Source organism: Marmota flaviventris, chromosome 13 (assembly GCF_047511675.1).
Source record: "Marmota flaviventris isolate mMarFla1 chromosome 13, mMarFla1.hap1, whole genome shotgun sequence".
Taxonomy (NCBI): Eukaryota; Metazoa; Chordata; class Mammalia; order Rodentia; family Sciuridae; genus Marmota; species Marmota flaviventris.
The window spans coordinates 38,383,628-38,398,065 of NC_092510.1; the positions used below are offsets into that span (position 1 = coordinate 38,383,628).

The 14,438-nt window shown below is 38.9% G+C and overlaps 1 long non-coding RNA gene across 1 annotated transcript; it reads right to left on the bottom strand.

The window, feature by feature from the left end:
- Positions 1-360: 360 nt before the first annotated feature.
- On the bottom strand, positions 361-8,984 carry LOC139701563 (uncharacterized). The gene is made up of 3 exons (XR_011704095.1): positions 8,639-8,984; positions 3,406-3,555; positions 361-1,400 (listed from the first exon to the last, which is right to left on the bottom strand). It is a non-coding gene; the product is annotated as an uncharacterized lncRNA (long non-coding RNA).
- Positions 8,985-14,438: the final 5,454 nt, after the last annotated feature.

The window sequence follows — 14,438 nt, forward strand, 5'->3', positions numbered from 1 at the left end:
AAGTATGTTTCAAAAATTAATCTTGAATGTTATGTCTGAAACCCTAGTGTATTATTTACAATATAGAGAAAAACTGTTTCATATCACCTCTTAGCTTCATTTCTGTTCTGGAAAATGCTTGGTTAATAGTAAAACACAGAGTCCCCATTTTATAGATAAGGCCACTGGGGCCCCAAGAAATTAGGCAGCCTTTCCAAGGTCTTAGAGTCAGTAAGTGAGGATTCAAATCCAGATGTTTCACACTATATAATAACCAGTCTTAAAGACTGCATCAGTTTGATGCTTGCAAAAAAAAAAAAATATATATGGCATATACCTCATCAGGAATTACTGCTATTTTTCAGAGTGACTTACCTTTTAAAATGGTTCCCAGCTCATAATACTGAAGTGGAAATTAAGAAGAAAATATGTAGAACTAATCAGAAACAAAACAACTGTTGCTTATCCATTGATATAGTTTATAGTTTGAATTTTGAATGTCCCCCAAATGTCCATGTGTTAAAGTCTTGGTCAACAGCCTAAGGCACTATTGGGAGGTAATGGAACCTTTAAGAGGTGAGGCCTAGTGGAAGGAAGTTAGGTCATTGGGGGCATGTCCTAGAAGGTGATATTGGGATTCCTGTTTCCTCCTTTCTTCCTGGCTACTATGAGTGAGCAGCTTTGTCCTCCATATGCTCCCTATCATGGTGTTCATCACAGACCCAAATGTAGTGGAGCCAACCAACCATTGACTGAAACCTCTGCAACTGTGAGCTACAATAACCCTTCCCTCCTTTAGGTTGACTCTCTCAGGTATTTTTTCAGTGATGGAAAACTTACTAACACATCTATCCATGTGTTTCTGTAACAATCTGAATGTTTATCATGCCATTTTTCTGCAGACAGTTTTACATGGATTAACCATTTAGTCATCCAAACAATTCTATGAAGCAAGTATTTCTATTGTATGCATGAAGAAATGGGACAGAGAAGCAAAGTAACTTAAACGTGTCCCCAGATCATACAACTGATGAGTTGATGGAGCTAAGATCCCATTCTGGGTATTCTGTCACTAAAACCCAAGTTTTAAATACACTGGTCCTCTTTATTCAACATTTACAAACTTTTACTTTGGGTTCACTCTGGGTTAGACATAGGTAAAAATTATAAACTCTTTAACTTCTTACCTCTCTGAGTACTTGGAAGCATAAAAACTTTCTGTGTGACACTTGGAATGTGTTATAAAAATAAATTAGTTCCTTCATTTCTATAAAATGGTTCAGGATATAAAATGTGCTCAGAAATCAGGGATTTTTTTTTCTCTTTATTTCTGCTGAGTTCTTTTGCAGCTTCATGATTTCCACTTTTTTTATACTTCTTTTCCAATACGATGACCTTCTTTTATACTATCATCAATTTCCCTAGGGATAAAATACACATGATTCAAATATACCTTTGTTGCTCTTAAAAACCTTTGTCTTCAATTACTAATAGGCCAAAGATGCTGAGGGACCTGTGATTTTTCCACCTGGGGGAAATTTGTCATAGGTTCTGTAGGATATTTGGGGGATGATGGTGCTAATTATTTTGCTGCATGTGTGTATGGCTTTGGCAAATCATATAACCCCAAATATCTTGATCACTTCCTACAAATCTGTAGGGAGCTAACTGTAAGTTGCCACAATAAACTTCACTAGAAATTATTTATAATGCCTAATTAAATATCACTTGGCAGAATTTTATGGAACGGAGCTTATTGCTTGACTATTCTCAATCAGACTTCAAATCTTCAAGTTTCCAAACCTTCTGGAGAACCCTCTTGAATTTATGATGAAAAACTAATGACTCTACAGAAGCAAAAAACAATGACTCTACAGACTAGAATTGAGCTCACCAAGTGAGTTGAGGTTGGCAGTGGCTTAGTTCCCCACCCACTGCACTGCCAGCCTCAACTCACTTGGTGAGCTCAATTCTAGTCTGTCTGGAGGATATACTTCCTTAAGCTTCAAATACATAAATGATTTTTCCCTCTTCCCCATTGTACAATTTCTTTAACCTCTTTTTCTCTTTGCTGTTGTATTTATTTTTTACTGTTATTATAATATCTGCTGTTTATAACTTTCATGGCCACTCTGTTCTATCTGGCACTCCCATTCACATTTTTCCCACTTTTTCTTCTTTCTCCATTTCCTGTTGTTCCTCTCCCACTTCTTGACTGGGGCTGAACACAACATCCATTCAAGTGGTGGTTCTCAATTTGGCCCTTTGGAATGGGTACCTCCCCACACACACATTTAGCTGACAACCCCCTGAAATTACATAACAACTTAGGTTTGTGTGTGAGTACACGTGTACAAGTGCATGCACTTTTCCAGGGAAAAGACTTTGGCAAACCCTATGGATTACCTACCCCCAAGTGGTTCACAGTTACCCATGCCCTTGACTTCCATTGCCAAAGAAGATGAAACCTAAAATTTTCAATTTCTCAGCTTCCTTTGACTTGCCCAATGGAAAGGAAGACATCTTCTTGAATAAAAAGCAAAGCCTTGGTAGATGAAAACAATTGCCTTGAACCTACTCCCATTATTCCTGTTTGAAATGTGAGTGTAATATATATATTTGCAGCAGCCATATTACAGGCTTGAGGCTGGTGCCTGCCCATGAGGGCAGAAGAGCAGAGTTGGAAATAGCTTCAATCTCTGGGATCACTGTTCCACTTCAGGACCCTCTACCTCCAGACTTATTTTTCCATGTTATGATACACACACACACACATACACACACACACACTCTTGATAAGAAGTAAAAGTATAGCTGGGCACAGTGCTACATGCCTGTAATCCCAGCATCTTGGGGGGCTCAGGGCAGGAGGATCGCGAGTTCAAAGCCAGTCTCAGCGAAAGCAAGGCACTAAGCAACTAACGAGACCCTGTCTCTAAATAAAATACAAAATAGGGCTGGGGATGTGGCTCAGTGGTCAGTGCCTTTAAATTCAATCCCCCATACCAAAAAAAAAAAAGTAAAAGCATTAACATAAACTCTAAAATTTTCTTCTCATTCCCTAATGTACTTTGCATATGGCTTAGGGGCAATCATCTCATTTCAGACACCTTTGCTAAATAACTAAGGAATTACTATTAATGGAAATCAGCAAACTTAAACAGCATAAATGAAATGGGTATGTGGAGAAAGAATACCCAGAAAAGTTACTATCAGGGCAATGGTGTGAGGTCATTTTTAGTTTATATGTAAATGACTGAAAGAACATGCATAGAATGTTAATGATGGTGGTCTTTAAACTAGTGTGTTCATAACTCTCTGCATCAGTCATGTATTAATTTGCAATTAGAAGAAAAAGAAAAAATGTTATGTTTTAAAATAGCCTAGTAGTTCAAGACAGATTCCTCCCCAACATCACAAACTTACTTTTTCCTTTAAGGCGCCCTGGTTGCAGTGATAAATGTCTTTCTGTTTTGAACAAAGATGCTTCTTGTTGGGCCTGGCCCGTGGTGACAGCCAGGTAGTTGTGGTGGTGAGGACAAATGATGAAGCTCCCTTCAAGTGGTCTCCAGGCTGCTGTGTAGAAGAGAAGTTTGGAGTGGAGAAAATGAACTCTCTGTGGGACGTTGCTGATGGTCCCTCCCTCATGTCAGTGGACTTCTGCCTTGTCTCAATGCCCTTATCACAAAACATCCCTAATTCTGATCCCTGTCAAAGAATGGCGGGCCATTAGCTCTGGTGCAGCCTCTATGCCACTCCTGCCTTTTCAGAGTTGGGGAAGCCAAGCTCAAGGGTATGCCCAAGATCAAAGTCAATAGTCGCAGGGTGGACACCAGAACCCAACTACCCATTTACTACTACCACATCACTATCTATCCACTGTCATGCACATGGTGAGCATGGTGCTGGGTGCTGCCCATGTGGCCTCTCATCCTTATAAAAACCTATCAGTTGGTGTTGTCACCCGTATATTAAAGCTGAAGAAAATAAGGCTCACACAAATCACGTGATTTTTCTAAGGCTAGGAAAAGGAGAATTTGGCATTGGCTCTGTCTGGCTTCCAAATTTAGGTTTTTCCATAACTTCAGCTACTCAGCACAGTTTGTCTAATCCTGCATGGATATGCCTATGCAACATTTTCTCATAATTCCTCCATAGGTGTCCTTAGCCTGGAACCTCAGAAAATCCATTTCAGTGCCACATTCCTCTCCCCTTCCGTGTAGGAAATGCTTCCTGAAAGAGCCTGTTCTCCCAGCAGCTGGTGATATTTGATTTGATTAACAACCTGGGACCTATCACCAGACTTAAAGATGATGCCTAATTAATTGCTTACATTAAAGAGCTGGCACTTTCTGCATTTGGTTCATACTTCCAGCCTCAATCATGTTTTTATTTCAGCAATAATATTTACATGATTATCAAATAGTCAATTCATACTCTGATGTGGACCTAAGCTGTGTGTGGGGCTTCCCAAAGCAGATGTCTTTGACAGGTGTAAAGAAATAGGTTTTCTTTCCCTAGCAAGAGCCAGGAGTAGGATCTGCTTGTTTTTCAATGAAAAATTGTGCTTGGATGAAAAAAATAGTAATTGGGCACTCTCATATTCCATGGACCAGACATTGCAAAGGCCCTATTGAGGCAAAAAACAATAACAACATCAAAAAACACACCAAAAAAATAGTGAATTATTGAAGTCATATTAGACTTAACTCTATTTTAATCTATTTTCTCTTCTAATCTAATCTATTTATTAGGATCTAGGTACATAAATTAGGAAAAGGCTTTCTATATTTGACAGCTGAAGTTTCAAAAGGCATTTGCTAAATATTCCAAAATATTTTCAAGCAAAAGCCAGAAATGTGAGGCCTGGATGATCCTGAAATTGAATTTGTGATATTAAATGACCTTTATGATGTGAAAAACTGGAAAGAGGCAAAGAACTACAAGACTATTCCATGTAATATTCTAAATCAATAATTTTGATGGTGATACAGACAAGCAAGGTTATATCTTTTGATAACCAAAATTGAAAGGAGAGTCAGCATTTTGGATAACAAAGTTCTGGACAGATGACAATGGCTTGAATCCCAACATCATGAAATTTAGTAGGAATAGATGCCAAAGAACAACCAGCTCAAGTACTCCATAGGGAAGATGTGGATTCGTGTCCTCAGTGTGAAGAAGATTTGAGGACAGCAATCACCACAAGTTAACATGAGGCAACCATGTGTATGTGGACCAAGTCACTGACACATTTATTTGGCTGTGCTTGTATAAAGTAGAGTCAGTCAGTAAGACCTCTGCTCTAGTAGTCGCTCTTCAGACACTCCTCAGATATTGCACTCAATCCAATTCCAAGTAGGTTGACCATGCATGGTGTTATTCTAATCAGAAATCTTTTGAGAAGGGTTGCTAGTGAGAATTAAACTTAGAAAACAGCCAAAAACTAAGACTTGTGGACAAATAAGAACTATATTCGCTAGTTATAAAGAATATAGACTGCAGGATATTCAGAAGAGAGACTCAAGGATGGGAAGAGCCTCCAGGAAATAGATTATGAATATTTTTTTTTTTTAGAGAGAGAGAATTTTATTTATTTTTTAGTTTTCGGCAGACACAACATCTTTGTTTGTATGTGGTGCTGAGGATCGGACCTGGGTCGCACGGCATGCCAGGTGAGCGTGCTACTGCTTGAGCCACATCCCCAGCCCTAGATTATGAATCTTTGAAGAATGGGATGCTTGGTTTGGAGAAGAGCAACCTGAGGTTGATTTGAGAGCTTTTTTTTTTTTTTTTTTTTTTTTTTTTGACATATTCAAAAGTAGCATGTGGAAGACGAATGGTACTTGTAGATTGCTATAGTTTGGATATGAGGAATCCCTCAAAAGCTCTTGTGTTAATGCAGGAATGTTCAGAGTTGAAATCATTAGATCATGACAGCTATAACCTCATCAACATATTAATTCATTTCATGAATTAACCATTTGAAGGACGACTACACCGGGTGATGATTGTAAGCAGATGGGACATAGCTGGAATAAGCAGGTCACTGGAAGTGTGGCATTTTGTCCTCCTTCTCTCTCTCTTTGTTTCCTGGCCACCATGATCTGAATAGCTTTCCTCCTCTATGCCCTTCCACCACAATCTTCTGTCTCACCTCCAGCCTTGAACAGTGGAGTTGGCCATCTATGGACTGAATCTCTGAAACAATGAGCCAAAATAGATTTTTCTTCCTTTAAGTTGTTTTTGTCAGGTATTTTGGTCATATTGACAAAAATCTCACTAACACATGGATTGTGGTTCTTGAGATATACTCTAAGGCATCTGGGTCTTGATAAAATGACTACTCCTCAGAAGAACTCTTGCCCAAGAACAGGGGAATGACAAAAGCTGACCACCTAGATGTTATAATGCCAAAGAGCAATTTGGAGTGCTTAAGCCAAACCTTCAAATTGTCTCATTGTCTTTCTCTCCTGCCACCCAATTCCACTTCAGTGGTGATTCTTTTTTGTTGTTTTTCTAATTGTCCCCAGAATGGACCTTGTGAAAGTCTTTTGAAAGCTTATCTATCAGTTCATGTTCATTTCCTACATAGGTCTTCAAAAATAGAAATAATTCCTTCTTAATTATATAATGATTTTTCTCTCTGTTTTTCAGGTCTCAGAAGCTAAACTTCATGGAAGTTATATACACATAAATCTGTGATTCACTGGGCCCTCTCAATAGTTTTGCATATATTTATCAATTTTAATTGGCAATCATTTACCAACAATGGGGTTCTATTTGGAGTTGAAAATCTTTAATATTCTCCTTTGCAAAAACAATACAAATGCCATATTACCCTGAACTGAAGACCTCATTGGTCTGCACTTGAGAAGCCTGAGACTATTAGAACAGTAAGAGCTCTAGTGAAAGTACCAAGCAATATACCCTAAGAGAAAAAAAATGCTTCCAATTATATTGTACCCCAAACTTCTTCACATCTAGAGTTCAACTCTTCTGAGTCACTTTTCAATTCAGAATTGGCATATTTGTTCCCATTTTTAATATGATATTGGAATCTGTGTCATCAAGTATATTAAGAACTCTGCATTTATTTCAAAAGGATTCCACTATTATCTCCAGAATTTTCTTCTCAGGAACTAAAAATCAATAAGCTTTGATGGTGTTACTTTCTTCCTTTTTTTAAAAAAAAATCTAACCAGCAGATGACAACAGTAGATTCTCAAATAACCAGGATTTTTCTTTTACCCATAAATACTTTGTCCACTGAAACTTTGAGTAGTTGGAGTTATCCAGTAATGCCACCATAATAATGAAAGTTGCTCTGTGTAAGCAATGACAATTATGTCCCAATGGTACCAGGTCAACAGATAACTGGAATGTTAAAATTTCAAATACGGATGTGTTAGAAAATACGGCAAGTTCTTTTGTATATCTGCCATTGTCCTAGGCTATACCCTTTATCCAATAATCCCAGCACTGCTTTCTCAGTTGGCTATGACAGTCTTTCCTGGCTCCTCTTTACTTTACCTGAGTCTCCCCAACTGCTCTACTTGATTGTCCTTTTCTTCATTCTACACACAACTTACACTACTTTGTAAAAATTCCTACTCATTTCAGTTCAGCTGTTTTTCCATTTCCTGGCCATCAACTGATTGAAAGCAAAGAAAAATATAAAAAGTCAATCAAGATTTTGCATCTTAAAAGACACACTACACCTCTCGTTCACTTTATGAAGAAGAACTGTACAGATTTACAGTCAAGAGGTAGTTCTTAACTCTCGCTGTGAAGTAAAATAATTTGTAGAGACTTTTAAAAATGTGGATTCCAGTGTGCTACCCTAAGATCCACTAACAATGACTATCCACTTGCAGGGTGGGGCTACAGGGGGAGTAGGCACTTGTGTTGTTTAGAGTTCCACAGATTAATGTGATATGTCATCTAAGTTGCAAACAATCAAATGACATCAGGAATTTTCTGATTCATCAAGGGACAACTCAGTAGGCATACACTAATGCAAATTTGTAATGAAAAGGTCCAACTCTAAGTGTGCCACAGAAAATTATTCACATGAACAGATGATAATTTTGTTCAACCATGGTGTTCACACAATCCTGTACTGAACATGATTAACTAAGTGAAGGATATTGTAATGACTATGCAAGGGGTAGATATGTGAGAGTGAGGCAGAAAACAAGAATGGGATTTCCTTTTTACCACTCATCCAATGTCCCAAAGGGTGCTTGGTCTGAGGCCACAGAGAAGGTAATCTGCATTATCCAACCACCAGTTTACAGGGCAATTTCAGGGGCAAGATGAGCTGCAGCATAATTTAAAAAATGGTTCCAGTAATGGGATATTCTACAGCCTTAGAGCAAAAAGTTGTACTCATGAAAACTCATACTCAGAAAATTTGCAAACCCCTACATAAAAGAGCTCAGGGATTGACTTTTATGACTACGGAACTCTCTGACATTCTCTCCTAGTTATCTCCATTTTTAGCAATTTTTTTCCTGAATTTTAGGTAAGTATAAGATTCCCCACCTTGTCGCAGTGAAAGTAGATGATGGGTAATTCTACTATTGGCTCTTTTGAATTATACCAGGTAATTCTGAATGCAGTTTCCATACCAAAGTCCAGATGACCTGTTGCTCACCTGGTAGATCCAGGGACCTCTCACTCACAACCAAGAAGAGGCTAAAATTGATCATCTCCTATCAATTTCTTTTCCTTCTGGACCTAAAACAGAGACTGGAAGCAAAAACATCAGAAGCATTTATCTTTGCAGATCAGTGCCAATGACTTGAAACACCTCTGCTTTTCCTCCTGCTACCCTGTGCTGAACACACACTGTGCCTGGCCTTTTACATGCCCTATCTCATTGATTCTCCACCCCTCTCTATGAAGTAGGCATTATTGTCCATCCCTATTTTGCAGACAGGAAAATAGACAAAGGTTAAACATACAGCCAAGGTCACACAGTAAGTACAGGCTGAATTCAGGAATAAATCCCAGATCTGATTCCAAAGGTTTATCAAACATTAAATATATTTGAAAGTCAGAGAAGTGGGTTAGAAAGATGGATAGATGGAGAGATATAGTCAGATAAACACTATAGAATACATATTACAAAAGCTAGGTGATTATTGTAGGAGTTTTCACTGAACAATTCTTTAACTTGTTTTATACGCTTGAAAAATTTTTTTAAATAACTAGGGGAAAAAGAAGAAAAGCAATAAGGGAATCAAAGACGTGATCAGTTAAAAATTCTTTTAAGCATCTGTCTCATGCTTCACTACCTTTGTGTTTTATAATTTTAAATTCAATTTAGTTTGACAAATATGCATTAATGCTTTATTATATTCCAATTACCAAAATATCTGCCAGGCTAGGATACCAAATTCATGGTGAGTGCTATGGATGCACAAAATGAAACTCATCTGGGTTCACAACCCAGAGCTGACACAAACCCTCCATGCAAAGTTGATTTTCATAACAGGCCAGTGTCTGTGAAGTGCTAAAAAGAACAAACAACAACAACAACCACCCCAGGAAGATGGATAAAATAATAATAATGAAGAGGGCTGAAAAAGTGTTTGGGAACAGATGAAACTTGAATTGTGCCTTGGAAAATGGAAGATGTCAAAAGGACAGGGAAGAGGTGCAGTATGAGTAGTAGGAGCAGTTTGAGTAAAGGTGCAGAAAGGGTAAGGAATGGACAGGAAAAGGGAAATGCTGTTGGGGGAAGAAGGAATCATTCGCAGCCTTATCCACCAAACTTCGCAAAGGAGATGCCGGTCCCTCCAATTTCATTTTGTTGAGCGCACAATTACTTATCAATCAAATGGAATGATACCTAATTTCAGATGTTGTTTCAAGGGCTCAGTGGTTGAAAACAGTGACAGCTCCTAGGACACTGACAGCCACATTGCCTGCAGGAAATAAGCTGAAAGGCTGTGCTTAATCTAGCTACATAGCAATGGTCAAGATTTTGCTGAGATTCACAAAATTCCAAATTCCAAAGATGAGGGGCTGAGTGGTTGTGTCAGGTGTGCTTGATTTGTTTTAATTTATTGATTAATTGCATGGTTTCACCTTTGAGTTCACATCTCCATCCATACAGCCAATTGCACAAGAGATATAACTTTATTTTTCCATGATGACTTTTCTATTGGGGGCCTAGATCCAGTATCAGAACCATAACTTCACTCGATGCTGCTTCCTCAACCCTTGTCCCAGGGGGCTGCATTGGAGCAGGGGAATGGGGGGAGGCAGGCCCAGCTCTGTGTGATGCTGGCTCTGCACCAGCATGCCTGAGACCTCTGGTTCCTATAAGTCTTGCTATTGAGCTGTTGCCCAGTCTGAGACTTCAGGTACAGCACTCTCTCTCAGCCGCTGACACAGGAGGATTGACTGCACTGCTTTCTGTCCACAGGGCTGCTAGGAAGCTCTGGGTCCTTTATTACTATGCTGATGGCAGAGCACAGAGGATTCATCCTAACACTTGCACACTGTGCCAGATGTGCTCAATCCCTTGGGGCCAGCTCAGACCATCTGTCCTCTACACACCACTTATTCATTTCTGTTCTGGGGTTTTTCAGTCTTCTTGGGGTCTACTTGGGAAGTGATGGGAACCTCAAGCCATCTGGGTTTTCTGTCATCCAGGACTTTCCCTTCTGGGGATCTGGGTCTGGAATCTCTTTCTCAAAGAAGAGAGGGGCCAGGGGCATCTAACAATGCCCTCTGCTTCCCCTCTATCCCTCTGTCTTCTCTTCCCTCTTCTTCTCCTCTCCACACCAGCATTTACCTGCTCTGTCTGCTTCCCTGGACCCAGCCCTATCCTTACTGCCCTAATAGCACATCTGGAAAACCTTATGTCCAACCAGGGCTAGAAGCCTTGCTCCAAATCATCATACAGTTTCAATGCCAAGTGCCCTCAGGGTCTTGCCTTTTGAAAATCAAAAGACTTTTTTTTCCTTGATCTTTGGTGAAACTTCTTTTAATGGGGTTGTGGATAGAAGCAGAGGCAACAGGAGCTGCAGGCAATGGGGGAGGATCATCTATTAAAATATCACTCTGCAACAGTGTTCTTCCCACCCCTTTGAGTTGAGTTTATCCCTTGAGCAAGAGGGACATTTTCTTTATAGCCCATCTTCTTCTTGTGTCTCAGAATTTCATTTTCAGGTGACCTGTCCTCGACAGGACTACGAGGTAAAATACCAAGGTGATTCTGAGACCTAAAGATGGCAAATGTCACCTCCTAAGGCTCAGTGCTGTGGCCGACTCTCTGGAGGGCTCCTCAATAGATGCAGCAGAAAGATCCCAGGCTGAAAATCACCAAAGCACATAATACTCTGGAAGTCTAACAATTAATTTAGGTGAATTATATGGCTGGTGTGCTTGCTGCACAGTCTTTGGAAACCTGTAACACAAGATCTGTAAGTGGGGCTCTTGTGCTTGACAAGCTTCACATGTTATAATCCTAACAGGAAATTAGATACTTCTGATACCACCACCTGGTCACACATGGCTTGCTTGTCTCTTGCCCTGTTCATGGAGACTTTTGTCCCTTTTCATCCCTCGGATCATGCCTTTGGATAAATGCTAGAGTCATTCTTTCAATTCCATTTACCATCTGAGGTTCATATGATAGTCTTTCTATCAACCATGAGGACTGCAAGAGAAACAATTTGTTGATTTAAACATAAAATCAAAACCAATGATAAAGATGTTTTAGAAAAATATTACCCTGATTCTTTTCTCCACTAATGACCTCCCCAAACAAGTCCCTAAGGATATTCATGTTTTTAAAAATAACTCTATATTAGAAAGACCCCTCAGTTCAAGTCAATAAATACCCATAGGACCTCTCTCTCACCAAATAGGTAAGGCTCAAGGATGTGGCTCCCCATTAAGCAGAAAGAAACTTTTCTTGTCACAAGTTAAAACCCTCCCTTGGGATCACAATGATCACCTTATGAATGGTGATTGGGAACAATAAATCATTTCCTCCTAACAGTGCTGCTCAAATTGGTTCAAAATGTCAGATTTTCTAGTGGAACAAACTTCCCATGGGGTATTAGTAATATTTCTAGGGAAAAGGTGAGGAATTAGAAAGGGTGGGACCCACATTTCCAAGATTTAATGGGAGACATTCAGTAATGTGTGCCTTCGTCATCTCACATGTATTATTAGACAATACCCACAAAATACATTGACCTCAAATTGCTGAGTATTTTTGTCTATTTTCACCCATCCAAAGAATTTAACATTAATTATGTAGTTGAACTTTTATTAAGTATAAAAAAATATTAAGTAATAAAAAGAAATACAAATGCACAAAGTCATCTATCTGTCTGTTCTCCTTTCCATCAGTGTCAGAGGAAGCTTCCTTCTACTTCAAGAACACAAATATAGGTCATCAAACTATAATGCTGATAATATACAAAGAATACGCTGATTAGGCTTTGCAATTCTGAAAATGATAAATCACAAACAGCTCAAACAGTGGTCATTTTAAACAATATCCAGAAATATATTTACTTAATTGGGTATGATGTCATTCACTGCCATCGCCTTCTTGGTATCATACAAAATGCCCAGAAATTTCTCTCCCAACATCTTCCCTCAAAACAAAGCACATGCTTATAAGACTGTCCCTCACCTAACGAGACATTTTCTGAGAAGCATGTACAGGTATTTTTAACTAACTCAGGGCAACATTTGGATCTGTTAAACATTTTTCAACTCCTCTGAAGTCTTCGCTAAAACAAGGAGAGTCCATATAGCTTGCCATCTGCCTGACTTAGAGTAGTCTAAGGCAAGAATCATCCACATGCAGAGTTAAACAATGAAATTTTCTAAGTGTATACATTACATGCTGTGAGAATCAATAACCTCTTCTCAAACCAGCAAATTGGTTTCAAGTATTCGGTTCACTGGTTACATCCAACAGCTGCAAATAAGAGGCCACCTCCTGAGCAAAAGGGAAGGTGGAGATGTATTCTTGAAAAATGTGCTCTCATCATTTCTGTTCTTCCTACTGCACAGATGATATTTGCAAAACTCTTTGGAAGGAACTCTGGATTTAATTTCAGGCAACCCTCTTTGTTGGAATTTTACTAATAAAGTTTTTCTTTTTTTTTTAAGTACTGTGTACTACCTCATTTAGTGAAAATAATTCATGGTAATTATTTATATAATTTGGTATTTTCTGGATGTTAGAGTCTTCTTAACTTTGAATGAAACCAGATTATTCTACCAAAAATAATATTAATACTCTCTAGAAAATTTTAACTGAACTATCCGGACCTTCTACTAAGCTCTGCTCTGGGACTATTTGTCAGAAAAGCTCCTCATTAGAAGTAGGTTTTTTATGGCCCTCACTCTCAGGCAGGTAGCCTGTGTTTGCTTTTTTCTCCTTTCCTTTCTTTTAATTCCCTGAGGACCACCCACCCTTCTCTCCAGTGGTCACTGTTTGTCATCGCCTTTGCAAATTGCCTTCACTCCCAGGCTCCCAGAGGGTTTCCAACCAAACCTTCAACCTTGGAAATCTCCTTTCATCTTCTTCCTCTTGTCATGAAGTGTTTACCCAGAACCGCTTGCATAAAGTTTGACTACTTTTATTATCTGGATGAAAGAGAGGTCTTCCTCCAGCAAGGCAGGCTGCTGTGTCTTCTATTTAAGTGCACATACTTTCAAAGGGACATTGAGGGAAAGGAAGAGGAACCTATGTTAGTCAACCATATCACCTGGCTTTCTGGCAAGATTTTCCTATAAGTGGCCCCAGAGACTCCCCTCTATTCCATTACTCCACCTTTACCCGTGCTGACTACCAGCATTGCAGACCTTAGAAATACCTCTGATAGCATCCTCCTTCCACGGAGCTCTGGGAGTTGCTAGGAATTGGAGACCTCTTTCCCTCCATATCCCCTGCATCCATCTCAAGGCTGACAGGGGTTTAATAGATCTCAGGGGTTAAAACTACTATTTAAAGACATGACAGGTTAGGCAGGTTTTTATGATATGGCTTGCAAGTAATATGAACATTAATTATGTTTTATTTACTAATAATCCTACCCCCTTATTTGTAAAAGGGACTTCAACTTTATTACTAATATCCTTCACAAACTATCTGAGAGAAATTATGAATTACAAATAACTGAATGATACATCCCGTCTTTGAAAACCAATGTAAGCAGAGGCTGGTTTGTTGTTGTTATTACTGTTTATTTGCTAACTTTTGATTTCTGTCTGAGAAATAAAATACCTAAATACCTTTCCACATATTTATTTATTTATTCACCCAATGTTTGTTGATCATACAGTTGGATGCTATGAGCAAAACAATAAAGCAGAGATTTCCTGCCCTTACAGACTAGTAGAATAGACAGCCAGATAGTGGAGAGAAAACCTAAGAGAAATACTACAGTGATGAGTGGTAACAAAGACAGGTA